This window comes from Arachis hypogaea, chromosome 9 (assembly GCF_003086295.3).
Source record: "Arachis hypogaea cultivar Tifrunner chromosome 9, arahy.Tifrunner.gnm2.J5K5, whole genome shotgun sequence".
Lineage (NCBI taxonomy): Eukaryota > Viridiplantae > Streptophyta > Magnoliopsida > Fabales > Fabaceae > Arachis > Arachis hypogaea.
This window is the reverse complement of record NC_092044.1, coordinates 108,070,842-108,092,241: the sequence shown is the minus strand read 5'-3', so window position 1 is coordinate 108,092,241 and position 21,400 is coordinate 108,070,842. Positions and strand designations below refer to the sequence as shown.

Below are 21,400 nucleotides of genomic sequence, written 5' to 3'. Positions count from 1 at the left end.
TCTGGCAACTGTATCAATAAGCTCTTGAGCTTCTTCAATTGTTTTTCTCATATGTATAGATCCACCAGCTGAGTGGTCTAGAGAAATCTGAGCTTTTTCTGTAAGCCCATAGTAGAAGATGTCTAATTGCACCCATTCTGAAAACATTTCAGAGGGGCATTTTCTTAGCATCTCTCTGTATCTCTCCCAAGCATCATAAAGGGATTCATTATCTCCTTGTTTGAAGCCTTGGATGCTTAGCCTTAGCTGTGTCATCCGTTTTGGAGGGAAATAGTGATTCAGGAATTTTTCTGACAGCTGTTTCCATGTTTTTATGCTGTTCTTAGGCTGGTTATTTAACCACCTCTTAGCTTGATCTTTTACAGCAAATGGAAACAGTAGTAATCTGTAGACATCCTGATCTACTTCCTTATCATGTACTGTATCAGCAATTTGCAGAAATTGTGCCAGAAACTCTGTAGGTTCTTCCTGTGGAAGACCAGAATACTGGCAGTTTTGCTGCACCATGATGATGAGCTGAGGATTCAGCTCAAAGCTACTAACTCCAATGGAGGGTATACAGATACTACTCCCATATGAAGCAGTAGTGGGGTTAGCATATGACCCTAGAGTCCTCTTGGACTGTTCATTCATACTTACTTCCATAATGGAATACAAGTTGAGAATTTATATGTTGAGAATTATTTATTTTATAGTAGTGGAATAATTAAAAATGGAATAAATAAAAAGAAGTTAAAAATATTTTTTTTTTTCAGAAAATTTTTTTCGAAAAAAAAATGAAATTAAAATCTAAAAATTTAAAAAAAATTCGAAAAAAAGTAGTTGGAAAATATAAAATTTTTGAATTTTGAATTTTATGATGAAAGAGAAAAACACGCAAAAGACACAAGACTTAAAATTTTTAGATCTAATGCTCCTTATTTTCGAAAATTTTTGGAGGGAAAACACCAAGGAACACCAAACTTAAAAATTTTAAGATCAAGACACAAGAAAAACTCAAGAACACCTTGAAGATTCACAAGAACACCAAGAACACAAGAAAGAACACCAAACTTAAAATTTTTAGAAAATCAAGACACGTTTTCGAAAATTAAAGAAAGATTAACAAGAAAACACCAAACTTAGAGTTTGGCACAAGATTAAATCAAGAAAAATTATTTTTAAAAAAGATTTTCAAAAGTACTGGTGCTCCCTCGTCAAGAATATAAACCAATGCTTTAGCCAATTGGGAATAAATATGACACTTGGTGCAGATATTCCAATTAGTGCTTTAAAAGGAACACAAGTGAAACAAGAAAAGACACAAAGCAAGAAAAACTCAAGATCAAACAAGAAAAATAAGCAAGAACAACTTGAAGATTAATGAAGAACAAAGATCACAAGTCGAAAATTTTAAAGAAAAATATGAGATATGCAATTGACACCAAACTTAGAACAAGACACTAAAACTCACGAAAATTAGCAATTAATTAAAAGAAAATAATAAATTTTGAAAAGAAATTTTTGAAAAGAAACTATCCTATCAAGATTTAATGACTCTATAACAATAAAAATAAAAATAAATTATTCCTAATCTAAGAAATAAAATAAGCCTTCAATTGTCCAAACTCAATAATCCCCGGCAACGGCGCCAAAAACTTGGTGGACGAAATTGTGATCCTTAATTAATGGCTCTTTGGCATGTGCCAAAGAGAACTAATTTAACTAACTGATTACTTTCTTTTCACAACTCCGTTCAACTAACCAGCAAGTGCACTGGGTCGTCCAAGTAATACCTTACGTGAGTAAGGGTCGATCCCACGGAGATTATTGGCTTGAAGCAATCAATGTTATTTTATTGATCTTAGTCAGGAGGCTAATAAAGTTAATTGGATTTATTTGTAAAAAGCCAAACTACAAACTACTTAAAATTGTAAGTTAAAATAATAGAGAATAATAGCGTTACTTGTTGTGCAGTAATGGGAGATATGTTGGAGTTTTGGAGATGCTTTGTCCTTTGAGCTTCAACTCTTCCTTGAAATCCTCTTCTCACACGCAAGTTCCTTCCATGGCAAGCTCTATGTAGGGTGTCACCGTTGTCAGTGGCTACTTCCCATCCTCTCAGTGAAAACGTTCCTATGCTCTGTCACAGCACGGCTAATCATCTGTCGGTTCTCAATCAGGTTGGAATAGAATCCATTGATTCTTTTGCGTCTGTCACTAACGCCCAGCCCTCAGGAGTTTGAAGCACGTCACAGTCATTCAGTCCCGGAATCCTACTCGGAATACCACAGACAAGGTTTAGACTTTCCGGATTCTCATGAATGCCGCCATCAATCCGGCTTATACCACGAAGATTCTGTTGGGGAATCTAAGAGACATTCATTCAATCTGATGTAGAACGGAGGTGGTTGTCAGGCACACGTTCATGGATTGAGGAAGGTGATGAGTGTCACGGATCATCACCTTCTTCACAATTAAGCGCGAATAAACATCTTAGATAAGAACAAGCGTGTTTGAATGGAAAACAAAGGAATTGTATTAAATCATCGAGACGCTGCAGAGCTCCTCACCCCCAACAATGGAGTTTAGAGACTCATGCCGTCACAAAGTATGTAATTCAGATCTGAAAATGTCATGAGGTACGAGAAATGTCTGTAAAAGTTGTTTAAATAGTAAACTAGTAACCTAGGTTTACAGAAAATGAATAAACTAAGATAATTGGTGCAGAAATCCACTTCTGGGGCCCACTTGGTGTGTGCTGGGGCTGAGACTAAAGCTTTCCACGTGTAAAGACCTTTCTTGGCGTCAAACTCCAGGTTATGACGTGTTTTGGGCGTTCAACTCCGGATCATGACGTTTTTCTGGCGTTTAACTCCAGACAGCAGCATGAACTTGGCGTTTAACGCCAAGTTACGTCGTCTATCCTTGCGCAAAGTATGGATTATTATATATTGCTGGAAAGCCCTGGATGTCTACTTTCCAACGCCGTTGAGAGCGCGCCATTTGGACTCCTGTAGCTCCAGAAAATCCATTCCGAGTGCAGGGAGGTCAGGATCCAACAGCATCAGCAGTCCTTTTTCAGCCTAAGTCAGATTTTTGCTCAGCTCCCTCAATTTCAGCCAGAAAATACCTGAAATCACAGAAAAACACACAAACTCATAGTAAAGTCCAGAAATATGATTTTTGCCTTAAAACTAATATTATTTTACTAAAAACTAACTGAAACATGCTAAAATCTACATGAAATTACCCCCAAAAAGCGTACAAAATATCCGCTCATCAGGGATCACCTTCTTCAAGGCCACAACTTCATAGAAGTGGTCTTGATGCACCCTTGAGATGAATCTTTCCATCTCCCATGACTCGGAGGTGGAAGCTTTTGCCTTCCCTTTCCTCTTTCTAGAGGTTTCTCCGGCCTAGGATGCCATAAATGGTTATGGAAAAACAAAAAGCAATGCTTTTGCCACACCAAACTTAAAATGTTTGCTCGTCCTCGAGCAAAAGAAGAAAGAAGAGAGTAGAAGAAGAAGAAATGAAGAGAAAGGGGAAAGGCTTTGTATTCGGCCAAAGGAGAGAGAGATGGTGTTTAAGTTGTGTGAAAATGAAGGAGTGAAGGAGGGTTTATATAGGAGAGGGGGATAGGGATGTTCGGCCATGTGAGGGTGGGTTTGGGTGGGAAAGTGGTTTGAATTTGAATGGTGAGGTAGGTGGAGTTTTATGAAGGATGGATGTGAGTGGTGAAGAGAAAGATGGGATTTGATAGGTGAGGGGTTTTTGGGGAAGAGGTGTTGAGGTGATTGGTGAATGGGTGAAGAAGAGAGAGAGGTGTAGGGTAGGTGGGGATCCTGTGGGGTCCACAGATCCTGAGGTGTCAAGGAAAAGTCATCCCTGCACCAAATGGCAAGAAAAATCACGTTTTGTGCCATTTCTGGCGTTAAACGCCGGGCTGGTGCCCATTTCTGGCGTTTAACGCCAGCTTCTTGCCCCTTTCTGGCGTTTAACGCCAGTCTGGTGCCCCTTTCTGGCGTTAAACGCCCAGAATGGTGCCAGACTGGGCGTTAAACGCCCAACAGCTAACCTCACTGGCGTTTAAACGCCAGTGGGTGCGTCCTCCAGGGTGTGCTGTTTTTCTTCCTGTTTTTCATTCTGTTTTTGCTTTTTTCATTGATTTTGTGACTTCTTATGATCATCAACCTACAAAAAAGAGAAAATAATAAAATAAAATAGATAAAATATAACATTGGGTTGCCTCCCAACAAGCGCTTCTTTAATGTCATTAGCTTGACAGAGGACTCTCATGGAGCCTCAGAAATGCTCAGAGCTATGTTGGAACCTCCCAACACCAAACTTAGAGTTTGAATGTGGGGTTCAACACCAAACTTAGAGTTTGGTTGTGGCCTCCCAACACCAAACTTAGAGTTTGACTGTGGGGGCTCTGTTTGTCTCTGATTTGAGAGAAGCTCTTCATGCTTCCTCTCCATGATGATAGAGGGGTATCCTTGGGCCTTAAACACCAAGGATTCTTCATTCACTTGAATGATCAACTCTCCTCTATCAACATCAATCACAGCCTTTGCTGTGGCTAGGAAGGGTCTGCCAAGAATGATGGATTCATCCATGCACTTCCCAGTCTCTAGGACTATGAAATCAGTAGGGATGTAATGGTCTTCAACTTTAACCAGAACATCCTCTACAAGTCCATGGGCTTGTTTTCTTGAGTTGTCTTCCATCTCTAGTGAGATTTTTACAGCTTGTACCTCAGAGATTCCTAACTTCTCCATTACAGAGAGAGGCATGAGGTTTACACTTGACCCTAAGTCACACAAGGCCTTCTTGAAGGTCATGGTGCCTATGGTACAAGGTATTGAAAACTTCCCAGGATCCTGTCTCTTTTGAGGCAGTTTCTGCCTAGACAAGTCATCCAGTTCCTTGGTGAGCAAAGGGGATTCATCCTCCCAGGTCTCATTTCCAAATAACTTGTCATTTAGCTTCATGATTGCTCCAAGGTATTTAGCAACTTGCTCTTCAGTGACATACTCATCCTCTTCAGAGGAAGAATACTCATCAGGGCTCATGAATGGCAGAAGTAAGTCCAATGGGATCTCTATGGTCTCAGTTTGAGCCTCAGATTCCCATGGCTCCTCATTGGGGAACTCACTGGAGGTCAGTGGACGCCCATTGAGGTCTTCCTCAGTGGCATTCACTGCCTCTTCTTCCTCCCAAAATTCGGCCATGTTGATGGCCTTGCACTCTCCTTTTGAATTTTCTTCTGTATTGCTTGGGAGAGTACTAGGAGGGAGTTCAGTAATTTTCTTGCTCAGCTGACCCACTTGTCCTTCCAAATTTCTGATGGAAGACCTTGTTTCAGTCATGAAACTTTGAGTGGTTTTGATTAGATCAGAGACCATGGTTGCTAAGTCAGAGTTATTCTGCTTAGAACTCTCTGTCTGTTGCTGAGAAGATGATGGAAAAGGTTTGCTATTGCTAAACCTGTTTCTTCCACCATTATTATTATTGAAACCTTGTTGAGGTCTCTGTTGATCCTTCCATGAAAGATTTGGATGATTTTTCCATGAAGGATTATAGGTGTTTCCATAGGGTTCTCCCATATAATTCACCTCTTCCATTGAAGGGTTCTCAGGATCATAAGCTTCTTCCTCAGATGAAGCTTCCTTAGTACTGCTTGGTGCATTTTGCATTCCAGACAGACTTTGAGAAATCATATTGACTTGTTGAGTCAATATTTTGTTCTGAGCCAATATGACATTCAGAGTGTCAATCTCAAGAACTCCTTTCTTCTGACTAGTCCCATTGTTCACAGGATTTCTTTCAGAAGTGTACATGAATTGGTTATTTGCAACCATTTCAATCAGTTCTTGAGCTTCAGTAGGCGTCTTCTTCAGATGAAGAGATCCTCCAGAAGAGCTATCCAAAGACATCTTGGACAGTTCAGAGAGACCATCATAGAAAATACCTATGATGCTCCATTCAGAAAGCATGTCAGAGGGACATTTTCTGATTAATTGTTTGTATCTTTCCCAAGCTTCATAGAGGGATTCTCCTTCCTTCTGTCTGAAGGTTTGGACTTCCACTCTAAGCTTACTCAATTTTTGAGGTGGAAAGAACTTTGCCAAAAAGGCATTGACTAGCTTTTCCCAAGAGTCCAGGCTTTCTTTAGGTTGAGAGTCCAACCATGTTCTAGCTCTGTCTCTTACAGCAAAAGGGAATAGCATAAGTCTGTAGACCTCAGGGTCAACCCCATTGGTCTTGACAGTGTCACAGATTTGCAAGAATTCAGCTAAAAACTGATGAGGATCTTCCAATGGAAGTCCATGGAATTTGCAATTCTGTTGCATTAGAGAAACTAATTGAGGCTTAAGCTCAAAGTTGTTTGCTCTAATGGCAGGGATAGAGATGCTTCTCCCATAGAAATCAGGAGTGGGTGCAGTAAAGTCACCCATCACCTTCCTTGCATTGTTGGCATTGTTGTTTTCGGCTGCCATGTGTTCTTCTTCTTTGAAGAATTCGGTCAGGTCCTCTAAAGAGAGTTGTGCTTTGGCTTCTCTTAGCTTTCTCTTCAAAGTCCTTTCAGGTTCAGGATCAGCTTCAACAAGAATGCTTTTGTCTTTGCTCTTGCTCATAAGAAAGAGAAGAGAACAAGAAAATGTGGAATCCTCTATGTCACAGTACAGAGATTCCTTGAAGTGTCAGAGGAAAAGAAGGGTAGAAGACAGAAGTAGAAAATTCGAACTTATCAAAGAAGATGGAGTTCGAATTTTGCATTAAGGGATAGTGTTAGTCCATAAATAGAAGGATGTGAAAAGGAGGGAAGTAATTTTCGAAAATTAAGTGAAAAATTTTGAAAATATTTTTGAAAAACATTACTTGATTTTCGAAAATGAAAGTGGAAAAGAAATCAAGTGATTTTTGAAAAAGATTTTAAAATTAGAAATCAAAAAGATTTGATTGAAAACTATTTTGAAAAAGATGTGGTTAAGAAAATATGATTAGTTTTAAAAAAGATATGATTGAGAAGATATGATTTGAAAAACATTTTAAAAAGATTTGATTTTGAAAATTAAAAACTTGACTAACAAGAAAAGACATGATTCAAACATTAAACCCTTCTCAACAGAAAAGGCAACATACTTGAAATGTTGAATCAAATCATTAATTGATAGTAAGTATCTTTGAAAATAGAAAGAAATTGATTTGAAAAAGATTTGATTGAAAAATTGATTTGAAAAAGATTTGATTTTGAAAAGATTTTGAAAACTGAAAAAAAAATTGATTTGAAAACAAAATCTTCCCCTTTAGCCATCCTGGCGTTAAACGCCCAGAATGGTGCACATTCTGGCGTTTAACGCCCAAAACACTACCTTTTTGGGCGTTAAACGCCCAACCAGGTACCCTGGCTGGCGTTTAAACGCCAGTCTGTCCTTCTTCACTGGGCGTTTTGAACGCCCAACTTTTTCTGTGCAATTCCTCTGCTGTATGTTCTGAATCTTCAATTCTCTGTATTATTGACTTGAGAAGACACAAATTAAAAATATTTTTGGATTTTTAATAATAAGAACAAATCAGAATGCAACTAAAATCAAATAACAATGCATGCAAGACACCAAACTTAGCAGTTTGTATACTACTGACACTAACAAAATGAAAATGCATATGAGACACACAAAACACTCAAGTCAATTGAAAACAAAGATCAGAGCACGAAAATTATCAAGAATTACTTGAAAATCCTTAAGACACATGAATGAATGCATGCAATTGACACCAAACTTAAGATGAGACACTAGACTCAAGCAAGAAATTTTTGGATTTTATGAATTTTTTTTTATTTTTTTGTGTTTTTCGAAAATTAAATGGAAAAAGATATCAAAATTCTTAATGAGAATTCCAGGAATCAGTGCAATGCTAGTCTAAGACTCTGGTCCAGGAATTAGACATGGCTTCACAGCCAGCCAAGCTCTCAAAGAAAGCTTCGGTCCAAAACACTAGACATGGCCAATGGCCAGCCAAGCCTTAGCAGATCACTGCTCCAAAAGCAAGATTGATAGAAATCAACAAGCTCTTGTGATGATAAGTTGAAACCTCGGTCCAATGAGATTAGACATGGCTTCTCAGCCAGCCAGACTTCAACAAATCATCATGAAACTCTAGAATTCACCTTCAAGAATTTCGAAAAAAAAATACCTAATCTAAGCAACAAGATGAACCGTCAGTTGTCCAAACTCAACAATCCTTGGCACTGATGTTACCAAAAGCTTGCTCAAAACTTGAACAATCCCCGGCAACGGCGCCAAAAACTTGGTGCGCGAAATTGTGAACAATACTTTTCACAACTCTCATAATCCCCGGTCATGAACCCCGAGAACTTGGTGTTCAATACCATGGCATTACACAACTTCGCACAACTAACCAGCAAGTGCACTGGGTCGTCCAAGTAATAAACCTTACGCGAGTAAGGGTCGATCCCACGGAGATTGTTAGTATGAAGCAAGCTATGGTCATCTTGTAAATCTTAGTTAGGCAAACTCAAATGGATGTATGATGATGAACGAAATAAACATAAAGGTAAAGATAGAGATACTTATGTAATTCATTGGTAGGAACTTCAGATAAGCGCATGAAGATGCCTTCCCTTCCGTCTCTCTGCTTTCCTACTGTCTTCATCCAATCCTTCTTACTCCTTTCCATGGCAAGCTCATGTAGGGTTTCACCATTGTCAGTGGCTACCTCCCATCCTCTCAGTGAAAACGTTTGCCTATGCTCTGTCACAGCATGGGGTAATCAGCTGTCGGTTCTCGGTCAGGCCGGAATAGAATCCATCGATTCTTTTGCGTCTGTCACTAACGCCCCGCCTGCTAGGAGTTTGAAGCACGTCACAGTCATTCAATCATTGAATCCTACTCAGAATACCACAGACAAGGTTAGACCTTCCGGATTCTCTTGAATGCCGCCATCAGTTCTAGCCTATACCACGAAGACTCTGATCTCACGGAATGGTTGGCTCGTTTGTCAGACGAGCACTCGGTTGTCAGGCGATCAACCATGCATCGTGCAATCGGAAATCCAAGAGATATTCACCCAATCGAATGTAGAACGGAGGTGGTTGTCAGTCACACGTTCATAGGTGAGAATGATGATGAGTGTCACGGATCATCACATTCATCAAGTTGAAGAACAAGTGATATCTTAGAACAAGAACAAGCGGAATTGAATGAAAGAACAATAGTAATTGCATTAATACTCGAGGTACAGCAGAGCTCCACACCTTAATCTATGGTGTGTAGAAACTCCACCGTTGAAAATACATAAGAACAAGGTCTAGGAATGGCCGAATGGCCAGCCTCCCAGTGATCTAAGATAGCATAAAAATGAAGATAGCTACCAAAGTCTCCGAATACAATAGTAAAAGGTCCTACTTATAGAGAACTAGTAGCCTAAGGTTTACAGAAATGAGTAAATGACATAAAAATCCACTTCCGGGCCCACTTGGTGTGTGCTTGGGCTGAGCAATGAAGCATTTTCGTGTAGAGACTCTTCTTGGAGTTAAACGCCAGCTTTAGTGCCAGTTTGGGCGTTTAACTCCCATTTTGGTGCCAGTTCCAGCGTTTAACGCTGGGATTTCTGAGGGTGACTTTGAATGCCGGTTTGGGCCATCAAATCTTGGGCAAAGTATGGACTATCATATATTGCTAGAAAGCCCAGGATGTCTACTTTCCAACGCCGTTGAGAGCGCGCCAATTGGGCTTCTGTAGCTCCAGAAAATCCACTTCGAGTGCAGGGAGGTCAGAATCCAACAGCATCTGCAGTCCTTTTTAGTCTCTGAATCAGATTTTTGCTCAGGTCCCTCAATTTCAGCCAGAAAATACCTGAAATCACAGAAAAACACACAAACTCATAGTAAAGTCCAGAAAAGTGAATTTTAACTAAAAACTAATAAAAATATACTAAAAACTAACTAGATCTTACTAAAAACATACTAAAAACAATGCCAAAAAGCGTACAAATTATCCGCTCATCACAGATCAATGACATTGTCTTTCTTCATATGGTTATCGTTGTTGTTTTTAGTCACCTTGTATGTGTGATTTTTGTCACTTCTTTCTCTATATTTATTGTTGCTGTTATCATCTATTTGTTTGTCGTTGGCCATTTTTTCTGCATGTTAGTCTGTGTTTTTTTCTTTGGTGTATATCTCTCTTTGATATTTCTTTATTGTGTGATTCCTTATTGTTTTGTTGCTATCTATTTCCATTATAGCATATCCTTTCTCCTTTGTTGGTTGGATAGTTTTCTTTTCTTGTTCTGTGTGCTTCTCTGTCGTTCTAGTTTTCTTCACTTTTTTAAGAATTTCTTTTTTGTTGGCTTTATTAGTTGTCTCATTTCTTTTCCTCCATATGGCACAATATTTTTATTCATGATCAGCTTTACCACATGTAAGACATATTTGGTGAATTCCTTCGTATTTTACTTGATAAACTTTTTTATTCACCATATACCTTCCCAACAAAGGCTTAATTAAATCAACTTTTACACATAATTTAGCAAATTTTTTTCTGCATAAGTGTGAAGTGTTGTAATCTATCTTACATATTCTTTCTATTAGGCCTCCAATCTTCTTAAGAATCTTTTCATTGTAGAGTTATATAAGTAGTCCCGAAAGTCTTACCCATGCTGTAATTTTATCAATGGTGGTTAGGAGAGGGTTGAAATTAGGTTTCCAAAGCCTTACCATCAAGTAGTGATCATATATCTTCTATGTTCCTTCTAAAAGAGCAAAATCCAAGTCCTTTGGAGCATAGAACTTGACTAAGTAAAACTCCTTCCCAAGGTTTATAACATCGAGCTTAGGCGATCTTTCTTATAGGTTTTTAATCCTCCTTTTTATCGCTACATAACCAATTTTCATTCCTATAAGTTTAACAATGATGGATCTCCACCATAGTTTTCATAGTTCTCTATTGGCTTCCTTATTTAAAACTATATTGAATATCCCCTGACCTATATCTTCCACTGTAATATCTGCCTTACTATGTTCTTTTTTCTGTTCTTTGTATCTCATTATCCATATTTCCTGTTTCAGGTACAACTTCCTCGTCCGTCTCCTCTTCTTCAGAATCTAGAGTTTCATCTTCCAACTCTAGTGCTTCACCGGTCACCATATTAGCATAGGTCCGATTCTAATTTTCTCCTCAGTTTCGCCAGTCACCATGTCAGCGTATGTCCTGTTGCAACCTTCTCCTTCATTTCTGCCACTTCCTATATCAGTGTTAGTCTTGTTGTTAACTTCTTTTTCATTTCCTTGCATCCATTTCTCAACTCTTGGCACCAGAACAGTGGTATCAGAGAAACCTTCTTTGTCTTTCTGCACCTTCTTAACACTTCGTTGAAGTAAGTCTTGTTATTGGTTTGTTGTTTTTTGTTCAGTTTGAGTGCAATCTCCAGTCATCTTGCCGGTTGGGGCGTTGAAAAAAGATGTTAGTGAATATATAGTATGAAAAGAAAAAAGAAAAAATGGCTAGTTTCTATTTTATCAAATTATCAATATTGGTGCAAAACAACGAGACTCTAAAAACTTAGTCACTTTCTTTGTATGTAGGTCCTAACAAGGACAAACCTATTGGTAAAAGGCTTTTTATTTTTGTTGTAGAAGATAAACATATTTTTTTTACAAGAGATTAAAAGAAAGAAAAGAATACCAGAAAAAAAAAAGAACAACTCCTAAGAGCTAAGGACGTAGTCCTGTTGCAGCAACGCAGGAAAACTCCCCCAATACTTCTCCCGCTTCAGCTGATGAACATTATTAGATGCTGCAAATCTTGCCAAAATATCAGCAACTTGGTTAGCATCTCTTTGAATAAAATTGATCTCAGCTCTTAAATTCCAATTCAAGACCTCACTGACTTTAGATACTAGGGTGTTGGTGGACGAAATTGTGATCACTGTTCTTTGATTTGCATTATTGTTGTGTTGTGGAATTTAGGATTAATATACTCTTAGGGCACTGTTTATTTTCACAACTCCGTTCAACTAACCAGCAAGTGTACTGGGTCGTCCAAGTAATAACCTTACGTGAGTAAGGGTCGAATCCACAGAGATTGTTGGTATGAAGCAAGCTATGGTCACCTTGCAAATCTCAGTTAGGCAGAAAAAAAAAGGGAATTGTAATTATTGGAATAATTAATAAAAAGAAATAATAAAAGGATAGAAGACTTATGCAGATTCATTGGTAGGAATTTCAGATAAGCGGGTGGAGGTGCTGTAGAGCCCAAGCACGCTTGCTCTCCTACTGCTTCTACTCAATCCTTCTTACTCCTTTCCATGGCAAGCTTTGTATAGGGGTTCACCATCAACTGTGGCTACTTTCTTCCTCTCGGGGAAATACCCTGTGTGGCTGTCACTCGCACAGCTAACCAGTCTGGAGGCATCACCCATGGCTAATGGCTACATCCCATCCTCGCAGTGAAAACTAATGCACGCACTCTGTCACAGTACTGCTAATCACCGGTTGGTTCCCGCTCCTACTGGAATAGAATCCCTCTTTTGCGTCTGTCACTAACGCCCAGCAGGTTAAAGTTTGAAGCACGTCACAGTCATTCATTACCGGAATCCTACTCGGAATACCACAGACAAGGTTAGACTTTCCGGATTCCCAGGATCCTACTCGGAATACCACAGACAAGGTGAGACTTTCCGGATCCTCATAAATGCCGCCATCTATCTAGCTTATACCACGAAGATTCTGTTTGGGAATCTAAGAGATACGCATTCAAGCTCTGTTGCATGTAGAACGGAAGTGGTTGTCAATCACATACATTCATAAGTGAGAATGATAATGAGGGTAATCTGACTCATCACATTCATCATGTTCTTGGGTACGAATGAATATCTTGGAATAAGAATAAGATAGAGATTTGAATAAAAGATAATAGAATTTCATTAATACTTGAGGTACAGCAGAGCTCCACACCCTTAATCTATGGTGTGCAGAAACTCCACCGTTGAAAATACATAAGCAAAGAGTTCAGGCATGGCCGAATGGCCAGCCCTCTCTAACGTGATCACAGGATTCAATTTACAATCCAGGATGTCTAATACAATAGATAAATGTCCTATATATACTAGACTAGCTACTAGTGTTTACATGAGTAAGTAATTGATGCATAAATCCACTTCCGTGGCCCACTTGGTGTATGTTTGGGCTGAGCTTGATCATTCCACGAGCTAAGGCATTTCTTGGCGTCAAACTTCAGGTTATGACATGTTTTGGGCGTTTAACTCCGGATCATGACGTTTTTCTGGCGTTTAACTCCAGACAGCAGCGTGTACTTGGCGTTTAACGCCAAGTTACGTCGTCATTCTTTGAATAAAGTATGGACTATTATATATTGCTGGAAAACCCTGGATGTCTACTTTCCAACGCCGTTGAGAGCGCGCCAATTGGAGTTCTGTAGCTCCAGAAAATCCATTTCGAGTGCAGGGAGGTCAGATTCCAACAGCATCAGCAGTCCTTTTGTCAGCCTTCTTCAGAGTTTTGCTCAAATCCCTCAATTTCAGTCAGAATTTACCTGAAATCACAGAAAAACACACAAACTCATAGTAAAGTTCAGAAATGTGAATTTAACATAAAAACTAATGAAAACATCCCTAAAAGTAGCTTAAACTTACTAAAAACTATATGAAAACAATGCCAAAAAGCGTATAAATTATCCGCTCATCACAACACCAAACTTAAATTGTTGCTTGTCCCCAAGCAACTAAAAATCAAATAGGATAAAAAGAAGAGAATATACTATAAAGTCCAAAATATCAATGAATATTAATTTAATTACATGAGCGGGACTTGTAGCTTTTTGCTTCTGAACAGTTTTGGCATCTCACTTTTTCCTTTGTAGTTCAGAGTGATTGGTGTCTCTAGGAACTTAGAATTTCAGATAGTGTTATTGACTTTCCTAGTTAGGCATGTTGATTCTTGAACACAGCTACTTATGAGTCTTGGCTGTGGCCCTAAGCACTTTGTCTTCCAGTATTACCACCGGATACACAAATGCCACAGACACATAACTGGGTGAACCTTTTCAGATTGTGACTCAGCTTTGCTAAAGTCCCCAGTTAGTGGTGTCCAGAGCTCTTAAGCACACTCTTTAGCTTTGGATCACGACTTTAACCATTCAGTCTCAAGCTTTTCACTTGGACCTTCATGACACAAGCACATGGTTAGGGACAGCTTGATTTAGCCGCTTAGGCCTGGATTTTTAATTTTCTTGGGCCCTCCTATCCATTGATGCTCAAAGCCTTGGATCCTTGCTTTAAAATTTTCGCCACTTTTTTTTTTACTGCTTTTTCTTGCTTCAAGAATCAATTTCATGATGTTTTTCAGATCATCAATAACATTTCTCTTTGTTCATCATTCTTTCAAGAACCAACAATTTTAACACTCATGAACAACAAGATCAAAAGACATATGCACTGTTCATTCATTCATTCAGAAAACAAAAATTATTGCCACCACATCAATATAATTAAATTAAATTCACTAATAATTTCGAAAATTATGTACTTCTTGTTCTTTTGAATTAAAACATTTTTCTTTTAAGAGAGGTGAAGGACTAATGGATTTTATTCATAGCTTTAAGGCATGGTTACACACTAATGATCATGAAGTAGAGACACAAAAACATAGATAAACATAATACTTAAAAACCGAAAACAGAAAGAAAATAAAGGACAAGGAATGAATCCACCTCTAGTGGCGTCTTCTTCTTGAAGGACCAATGATGTTCTTCAACTCTTCTATGTCCCTTCCTTGCCTTTGTTGCTCCTCCCTCATTGCTCTTTGATCTTCTCTTATTTCTTGGAGAGTGAGGGCGTGTTCATGGTGTTCCACCCTTAATTGTTCAACATTATGGCTCAAGTCTTCCAAAGAGGTACTAAGTTGCTCCCAATAGTTGTTGGGAGGAAAGTGCATTCCTTGAGGCATTTGTTGATGATGAGGCATTTGTTGATGATGAACTTCCTCATGTTCTTCTTGAGGGCCGTGAGGAACTTCTCTTGTTTGCTCCATCCTCTTCTTTGGATTTCATGTCGGATTTCCGAATACTCATTCTTTTTGAGCTTGAAAGGGACCTCGGGGATCACCTTCTTCTTTGCCACAACATCATAGAAGTGGTCTTGGTGGCTCTTGGAGATGAATCTCTCCTTCTCCCATGACTCGGAAGTGGAAGCTTTTGCCTTCCCTTTTCCTTTTCTTGAGGAAACTCCGGTCTTGGGTGCCATTGATGGTGAATGAAAAATAAAAAGCTTAGGCTTTTTACCATACCAAACTTAAAATTTGCTCGTCCTCGAGCAAAAAAGAAAAGAAGAGTAGAAGAAGAAGAAGAGAATTTGGGTAGAGAAGGAGAGGAGGGGGTTCGGCTATATGAGAGAAGAATGGGTAGTGTTGTGTGAAAATGAAGAAGAAAGGAGAGGTATTTATAGGGAGGGGGAGGGTTATGTTTCGGCCATTTTGGGTGGGAAAGGGGGGGAAATTGAATTTGAATGTAATGGGGGTAGGTGGGGTTTATGGGGAAGAGGAGGTTGATGTGAATGGTGCATGGGGAAATTGGGAAGAGGGGTTGAGGTGATTGGTGAAGGTTTTTGGGAAGTGTGACATTGAAAATGAGATTTGGATTAGGAGAGTGTGATTAGGATTAAAAGAAAAGGTAGGTGGGGATCCTGTGGGGTCCACAGATCCTGAGGTGGGGATCCTGTGGGGTCCACAGATCCTGAGGTGAAAAGAAATACCATTCCTTCACCCTATAGGCGTGTAAATTGCCTTCATGCATCATTCTGGCGTTCAAACGCCCATTGGTGCATGTTCTGGGCGTTAAACGCCCATGTGATGCTTGTTTCTGGTGTTGAACGCCAGTTTCAAGCTTGCTTCTGGCGTTCAGCGCCAGGTTGTTGCTTGTTTTGGGCGTTCAGCGCCAGAATGGTGCTCTGTTCTGGCGTTGAACGCCGGCCAGATGCACCTTCTGGGCGTTGAACGCCAGCCCGTGCATCCTCCAGGGTGAAAAAATTTTTTTCTTCTGTTTTTGACTCTGTTTTTAATTTTTTTGATTTTTTCGTGACTCCTCATGATCATGTACCTAATTCAACACAAAAATAACACCAAAACAAAGTAAAATAAAATTAGATAAATAAAATTGGGTTGCCTCCCAACAAGCGCTTCTTTAATGTCATTAGCTTGACAGTGGCTCTCATGGAACCACAGAGCAATCAAGTCAATGTTGTCTAGTCCCAACACCAAACTTAGAGTTTGGATATGGAGTTTGAACACCAAACTTAGAGTTTAGTTGTGGCCTCACAACACCAAACTTAGAGTTTGACTGTGTGGGCTCTTCTTGACTCTGAATTGAGAGAAGCTCTTCATGCTTGCTCTCTTTTGTCACAGAGGGATGACCATGTGCTTGAAACACAAGGTATTCCCCATTCAATTGAAGGACTAACTCTCCTCTGTTGACATCTATCACAGCTTCTGCTGTGGCTAGGAAAGGTCTTCCTAGGATGATGCAATCATCATCTTCCTTCCTAGTGTCTAGGATTATGAAATCAGCAGGGATGTAAAAGCCTTCAACTTTTACTAGAACGTCCTCTACTATTCCATAAGCTTGTCTTATGGATTTATCTGCCAATTGTAATGAGAACAAGGCAGGTTGTACCTCAATGATTCCCAGCTCCTCCATTACAGAGAGTGGCATAAGGTTTATTCCTGACCCAAGATCACACAGAGCTTTTTCAAAGCTCATGGTGCCAATGGTGCAAGGTATTAAGAATTTGCCAGGATCTTGTTTCTTTTGAGGTAGAGTTTCCTGAATCCAAGTATCTAAGTCACTAATGAGCAAGGGAGGTTCACTTTCCCAAGTCTCATTACCAAATAGCTTGGCATTCAGCTTCATGATAGCTCCTAAATATTGAACAACTTGCTCTCCAGTCACATCTTCATCCTCTTCAGAGGAAGAATAGTCTTCAGAGCTCATGAATGGCAGAAGGAGATTTAATGGAATCTCTATGGTCTCTGTATGAGCCTCAGATTCCTCAGGGTCCTTAATAGGAAACTCCTTCTTGTTTGAGGAACGTCCCAGGAGGTCTTCCTCACTAGGATTTTCGTCCTCCTCCTCCTTTGTGCATTCGGCCACTTTGATTAAATCAATGGCTTTGCACTCTCCTTTTGGATTCTCTTCTGTATTACTTGGGAGAATACTGGGAGGAGTTTCAATAACTTTCTTACTCACCTGGCCTACTTGTGCCTCCAAATTTCTAATGGAGGATCTGGTTTCATTCATGAAACTGAAAGTGGCTTTTGACAGATCAGAGACTATATTGGCTAAATTAGAATTGTTTTGTTCAGAGTTCTCTGTCTGTTGCTGAGAAGATGATGGATATGGCTTACTATTATTCAGCCTGTTGCGTCCACCATTGTTAAAGCCTTGTTGAGGCTTTTGTTGATCCTTCCAGGAGAAATTTGGATGATTTCTCCATGATGGGTTATAAGTGTTTCCATAAGGTTCACCCAGATAATTAACCTCTGCCATGGCAGGGTTTTCAGGATCATAAGCTTCTTCAGAAGCTGCCTCTCTAGTACTGTTGGATGCATGTTGCAGTCCATTCAGATTTTGAGAGATCATGTTGACCTGTTGAGTCAACACTTTGTTCTGAGCCAATATGGCATTCAGAGCATCAATTTCAAGAACTCCTTTCTTCTGAGGTACCCCATTATTCACGGAATTCCTCTCAGAGGTATACATGAACTGGTTGTTTGCAACCATGTCAATGAGTTCTTGAGCCTCTTCAGGCGTTTTCTTCAGGTGAATAGATCCACCTGCAGAATGGTCCAGTGACATCTTCAAAAATTCAGAGAGACCATAATAGAATATATCTAAGAAGGTCCATTCTGAAAACATGTCAGATGGACATCTTTTAGTCAACTGCTTATATCTTTCCCAAGCTTCATAGAGGGATTCACCATCTTTTTGTTTGAAGGTTTGAACATCCACTCTCAGCTTGCTCAGCTTTTGAGGAGGAAAGAACTTATCTAAGAAGGCAGTGACCAGCTTATCCCAGGAGTCCAGGCTATCCTTAGGTTGTGAATCCAACCATATTCTAGCTCTGTCTCTTACAGCAAAAGGGAAAAGCATGAGTCTGTAGACTTCAGGATTAACTCCATTCGTCTTTACAATATCACAGACTTGCAAGAACTCAGTTAAAAATTGGTAGGGATCTTCAGATGGAAGTCCATAAAACTTGCAGTTTTGTTGCATTAAAGCAACTAGTTGAGGCTTAAGCTCAAAGTTATTGGCTCCAATGGCAGGAATGGAGATGCTTCTTCCATCAAACTTGGATGTTGGCTTTGTGAAGTCACCAAGCATTCTCCTTGCATTATTATTATTATTATTTTCGGCTGCCATATCTTTCTCCTGTTCGAAGATTTCTGAAAGGTTATTTCTGGATTGTTGTAATTTAGCTTCTCTTAATTTTCTCTTCAGAGTCCTTTCAGGTTCTGGATCAGCTTCAACAAGAGTGCCTTTATCCTTGTTCCTGCTCATAAGAAAGAGAAGAAAACAAGAAAAGAAAGAGGAATCCTCTATGTCACAGTATAGAGATTCCTTTATGTTAGTAGAAGAAGGAAGGGGTAGAAGAAAGAAGAGGGAAGGATTCGGATTTTTGGATGAAGAAAGGTGAAGAGAAGTGTTAGTAATTAAATAATTAAATAGAAGGAGAGAAGAGAGGGAGAGGATTTTCGAAAATAATTTTGAAAAAGGGGTTAGTAATTTCGAAAATTAAAAATAAAATAAGTTTAAAATTAAAATGTAAAACAATTTAAAAAGAATTTTTGAAAAGGAGAGGAAGAATTTTCGAAAATTAGAGAGAGATAGGTAGTTAGTTGATTTTGAAAAAGATAAGAGACAAACAAAAAGTTAGTTAGTTGATTGAAAAAGATTTGAAATCAAATTTTGAAAAAGATAAGAGGATAAGAAGTTAGATAAGATATTTTGAAATCAAATTTTGAAAAAGATAAGATAAAAGATAAAAAGATATATTTGAAAAAGATATTTTGAAAAAGATTTAATTTAAAAAAAATTACTTAACTAACAAGAAATTACAAGATAAAATTCTAGAATTTAAAGATTGAACCTTTCTTAACAAGAAAGTAACAAACTTCAAATTTTTGAACCAACCACATTAATTGTTAGCTTAATTTTTGAAAATATGATATAAAAGATAAGAAAAAGATTTTTGAAAATTAATTTTTAAAATTTTCGAAAATAATAAAAAAAATGAAAAAGATATGATTTTTGAAAAAGATTTTGAAAAGATAAGATTTTTAAAATTGAAATTTTGACTTGACTTGTAAGAAACAACTAATTTTAAAATTTTTTGACCAAGTCAACCCAAAATTTTGAAATTTTGGAGGGAAATAAGGAAAAGATATTTTTGAAATCAAATTTTGAATGAAAAACACAAAAATGACCCAAAACATGAAAATTTTGGATCAAGACACAAGATGCATGCAAGAATGCTATGAATGTCAAGATGAACACCAAGAACACTATGAAGATCATGATGAACATCAAGAACATAATTTTGAAAAATTTTTGATGCAAAGAAAACATGTAAGACACCAAACTTAGAAATTTTTAATGCATGGAAAATATGAATGCAAAAATGCACATGAAAAACAACAAAAGACACAAAACAAGAAATCATCAAGATCAAACAAGAAGACTTGTCAAGAACAATCTTGAAGATCATGAAGAACACTATGAATGCATGGGATTTTCGAAAAATGCAAGAAAAATTTTAAAAGCATGCAATTGACACCAAACTTAAAAATTGACTCAAGACTCAAACAAGAAACACAAAATATTTTTGGTTTTTATGATTTTATGATTTTTTTTTGTATTTTTATTTTAATTTTTTTCGAAAAAACATTTTTGGAAAAAACGAAAAATAAAAGAAAAATTTTTGAAAAAGATTTTTGAAAAGAAAATTACCTAATCTGAGCAACAAGATGAACCGTCAGTTGTTCAAACTCAACAATCCCCGGCAACGGCGCCAAAAACTTGGTGGACGAAATTGTGATCACTGTTCTTTGATTTGCATTATTGTTGTGTTGTGGAATTTAGGATTAATATACTCTTAGGGCACTGTTTATTTTCACAACTCCGTTCAACTAACCAGCAAGTGTACTGGGTCGTCCAAGTAATAACCTTACGTGAGTAAGGGTCGAATCCACAGAGATTGTTGGTATGAAGCAAGCTATGGTCACCTTGCAAATCTCAGTTAGGCAGAAAAAAAAAGGGAATTGTAATTATTGGAATAATTAATAAAAAGAAATAATAAAAGGATAGAAGACTTATGCAGATTCATTAGTAGGAATTTCAGATAAGCGGGTGGAGGTGCTGTAGAGCCCAAGCACGCCTGCTCTCCTACTGCTTCTACTCAATCCTTCTTACTCCTTTCCATGGCAAGCTTTGTATAGGGGTTCACCATCAACTGTGGCTACTTTCTTCCTCTCGGGGAAATACCCTGTGCGGCTGTCACTCGCACAGCTAACCAGTCTGGAGGCATCACCCATGGCTAATGGCTACATCCCATCCTCGCAGTGAAAACTAATGCACGCACTCTGTCACAGTACTGCTAATCACCGGTTGGTTCCCGCTCCTACTGGAATAGAATCCCTCTTTTGCGTCTGTCACTAACGCCCAGCAGGTTAAAGTTTGAAGCACGTCACAGTCATTCATTACCGGAATCCTACTCGGAATACCACAGACAAGGTTAGACTTTCCGGATTCCCAGGATCCTACTCGGAATACCACAGACAAGGTGAGACTTTCCGGATCCTCATAAATGCCGCCATCTATCTAGCTTATACCACGAAGATTCTGTTTGGGAATCTAAGAGATACGCATTCAAGCTCTGTTGCATGTAGAACGGAAGTGGTTGTCAATCACATACATTCATAAGTGAGAATGATAATGAGGGTAATCTGACTCATCACATTCATCATGTTCTTGGGTACGAATGAATATCTTGGAATAAGAATAAGATAGAGATTTGAATAAAAGATAATAGAATTTCATTAATACTTGAGGTACAGCAGAGCTCCACACCCTTAATCTATGGTGTGCAGAAACTCCACCGTTGAAAATACATAAGCAAAGAGTTCAGGCATGGCCGAATGGCCAGCCCTCTCTAACGTGATCACAGGATTCAATTTACAATCCAAGATGTCTAATACAATAGATAAATGTCCTATATATACTAGACTAGCTACTAGGGTTTACATGAGTAAGTAATTGATGCATAAATCCACTTCCGGGGCCCACTTGGTGTATGTTTGGGCTGAGCTTGATCATTCCAC

The 21,400-nt window shown here is 38.6% G+C and overlaps 2 non-coding genes across 2 annotated transcripts; both read left to right on the top strand.

Moving 5' to 3' along the window:
- Positions 1-5,975: 5,975 nt before the first annotated feature.
- On the top strand, positions 5,976-6,083 carry LOC112713647 (small nucleolar RNA R71). Its single transcript, XR_003158617.1, has one exon. It is a non-coding gene; the product is annotated as a small nucleolar RNA R71 (small nucleolar RNA).
- An 11,854-nt stretch (positions 6,084-17,937) lies between these two features.
- On the top strand, positions 17,938-18,041 carry LOC112713525 (small nucleolar RNA R71). Its single transcript, XR_003158497.1, has one exon. It is a non-coding gene; the product is annotated as a small nucleolar RNA R71 (small nucleolar RNA).
- Positions 18,042-21,400: the final 3,359 nt, after the last annotated feature.